Here is a 3,506-nt window from a genome sequence, read left to right on the forward strand (position 1 = left end):
ATTGAGTCATTCAGAATCAGAAAGAGCTTTATTGCCAAGTATGTTTGCACATACAAGGAATTTGTTATAGTGTCACAAACTTCCAGTACACTGAGACAACAACAACACACAGATAATAAAAGTGAGATGTGAATAAAACACACATGCATATTCATGCAACCAATTCATTCAAAATACTGATTCATTCATGAATAAAGCAATTGATCATCTTTTTAAGGCAGTCATTAAGGCCCAATCCCAGTTCTACCCCTTACCCCTTCACTTTCCCCTTCCCCTTCGTTTCGCGCGTTCACGTGAAGGGGTAGGGGTGTCTCAATTCTCTTTTGGCTGGAGGGGTAGGGGTAAGGGGAAGGGCCAGATAGCCCTTCAAATTAAGATTTTTCCGGACCTCACTTCAAATGAAGGAGTATGATAAATTTCCCCACACACGGCAATATGGCTGCCCGAGCAAGCATGTTTTATGTTTCATTCAATCTTGTGTTCATATGTACGGTTATATTCTCCGAAAAAATGTTTGCAAAAAATCGCTATAATAAATATTATTGACTGCGCGATATTTCCACAACATATTTTATTGATACCCACTGATTTGACAGCATAAGTACTAGCCTGGTGGCAGGTAACTTATCTTTTACCACACTTCTGATCAATGCATTGTTTTTAAGTCCATGAATACGTGAATATGATGTTAACAAACAGTGCTTTCGGTTTTCGTGCTTATTGCAACATTATCCATCAGCATTGTATGTTCTGTATCAACCAGGGACGCCTGAGGAAACCCGATGGCTCATACGTTTTCGTGCTGAAAACGAGCAGCGTTTCCTGAAATCCAAATACAATGCTAAACAACTTTGGGAGTGAGTAATCTGTTAAACGTTGTGCTTGTGCCTGATTACTGTGAGATATGTGCACTTCAGTACTGTTCATTTTGGTTAAATGTTACAGGACACTAATAAAATAATTGGGTTTGAAGGGAAAAGTGACTGGCCAACAAGCATCAAAGAAGTGGGAGAATTTAAAGAAAAAATATAAGGTAAGCAGTGTGGTGCTATGAAAACCTTTAACAATCTAGACAGTCATTTCGGTACATGTTTTGTATTATCCTTGTAAAATGCACACTTTGAGAAGAAGTAATTTCTTCTAATATTTGTCACTTTCATAGTCTACATTAAACTAGATTTTACAGTAATAATTATTTTATATTATTATTAATATTCTGCTTGTGTCTTCTGTCAGGACCTAAAAACTCCCAAAACCTGTTCTGGAACAGATGCTGGAGAGGTAACAGCTTCTACGTGGCAGTATTTTGAAGAAATGCACAAGGTGTTGGGTTCCAGGCCTTCTGTGGACCCTCCTGTGGTGGTTGCATCATTCACTGATGAGGAACCCATAACAATCCTCATAGTAATGTTTTAAATACACTGCATATCATATAATCCTGCTATTTCTGTGGTCAGGAATTTTATTATTGTTGTTTTGATGTTAATGTACATGTTTTTGAGAAGAACTGTAGTGACATATATGACTTATTACCCATTTCTGGACTGTACATGTGTATATCGTCTTGTTCTCCTAGGACACTGTTGAACCCAGTGGAAGTACTGCTGCCAGCACCATAGGAGCCTTCTCATCTTTGCAAAATACATCGGAAGAGACAGCCTCTTCTAGTGCAGCATCCATCATGGTGATAGCAAGCCCCCCAACTCCATCACCAAAGAAAAAAAAGAGGAAAAGTAATCCCGTTTTGGATTTTTTAGTGGAAGAGTCCCAAAAGGAGCAGAATCGCCATGAAGAGAGCGAGGCCAAGACTGAGAGGTTTTTGAATCTCTTCAAAAAAATGATAGACAAATTGTAGTTGTCTTTCATGTGTGTTTCAATTTTTCTAAATTCTTACAGTTCATAATTTTGAAATTTGCACTATTGTTAACAAGTTTCCTTGCATAACTGTATAGGTGTGTTGTTAAATTTTTTTTTATACTTTTAACTAAATTTTTTGTATGATGTTTTGTTTTTTATGATTATTTACCGAGTTTTTATATGTTCGAATACAATATTTTAGTTTGATGTGACTGGATATTATCCTACCTCCCTATACAGATGTTTATACATTTGAGGCAATAAAAAGCAATATTGCTGTTTATTAAAAGAAGGTGTTTCAATATCAGTAACATACATGGAAAAGACACAGAATACCATGCGATATGTATGAAACCACTTTATTGCAAACAACACACACAGATAGAAAAAGGTAGGAATAGCATCTCCAATAATTAACTAATATGAAAACAGTTTTAAAATGGGAAACATAAAAAATAAATAAATAAATAAATAAATTGGAGTACACCTGTATGTCTGGATCATGTTCACGGGGCTTGCACAATTCCTGAAACTAGGGCAGCCAGTCTATCCCTTGTAGCATTCCCAGAGGTTTCATTGGATGTCAGGCCTTCACGGGGAGGGTGGAAGTCAAAATTGTTCCTTGAAATGTTGGCATCTGGCTCAAGCATATCTCCATTGTCCAAACATACATTGTGCAAAAAGGCACAGGAAGCAATGACCTGGGGTGCAAATGTTGGTTTGACTTCCAGGGCTCTGAAAAGTGTAGACCTCCATCTCATTTTCATCATGCCGAAAGCCCTTTCAATTATGCTACGGTCCCTTGAGTGGTAGTAATTGAAGCGGTCCTGGACTTCTCTATTCACTGGCTCTTTATAGGGTGTGATCAAGCAGACTGGGGTGTCTAAACAGGGATAGCCTCCATCACCCAGAATAATGTACCCTGAAGGGGGATATCGTTGTGCCATATAAAATGAACAGTTTTTCAATATTCGTGTGTCGTGAACTGACCCCGGATAGCCAACATAAATGTCCAGGAAACGTCCACTGGAGTCACATATTGCTTGCATGTTAATGGAATAAAAGCCCTTGTAGTTCAAATAGTCAATTTGGTGCCGCTTTGGGGGTTTGATCCTTATGTGGGTGCCATCTATTGCTCCAACAACATTTTTAAAGGCAGGGGTTCTTGACAGTTGGACGAATCCTTGCCCCACTGCCTGTAGTTCCTCTCCTGGAGAGGGCGTCTGCCTTGCAATTCTTACTTCCTGGGCCGATAGCTGACAGTAAATTGAAACCTGGAAAAGAACAGTGACCATCTGGCCTGACGTGGGTTTAGTCTCTTGGCACTTTTTACATACTCAAGATTCTTGTGATCGGTGATAACCTGGAACGGGTGAACGGCTCCCTCCAGCCAGTGTCTCCATTCCTCTATCGCAGCTTTCATGGACAGTAACTCCTTATTACCAACATCATAGTTTCTTTTGGCCGAAGTGAGTTTTCTTGAAAAGAATGCACACGGGTACAATTTAGTTGGTTGACCATGACGCTGTGACAGTACTGCCCCAATTCCACAGTCTGATGAATCCACCTCCACTACAAATGGGAGGTTAGGGTCAGGATATGTCCTGAAGTGAAACTTGTCTTGAGTTTTGTGAAAGCAGTGGTGGCTT

At 39.4% G+C, this 3,506-nt stretch overlaps 1 long non-coding RNA gene across 1 annotated transcript; it reads left to right on the plus strand.

The window, feature by feature from the left end:
• Positions 1-721: 721 nt before the first annotated feature.
• Positions 722-1,810, plus strand: LOC107567609 (uncharacterized). The gene is made up of 4 exons (XR_001606662.1): positions 722-857; positions 946-1,033; positions 1,237-1,404; positions 1,577-1,810. It is a non-coding gene; the product is annotated as an uncharacterized lncRNA (long non-coding RNA).
• Positions 1,811-3,506: the final 1,696 nt, after the last annotated feature.

This window comes from Sinocyclocheilus grahami, unplaced genomic scaffold, assembly GCF_001515645.1.
Source record: "Sinocyclocheilus grahami isolate Dianchi unplaced genomic scaffold, SAMN03320097.WGS_v1.1 scaffold1173.1, whole genome shotgun sequence".
NCBI classification, from domain to species: domain Eukaryota; kingdom Metazoa; phylum Chordata; class Actinopteri; order Cypriniformes; family Cyprinidae; genus Sinocyclocheilus; species Sinocyclocheilus grahami.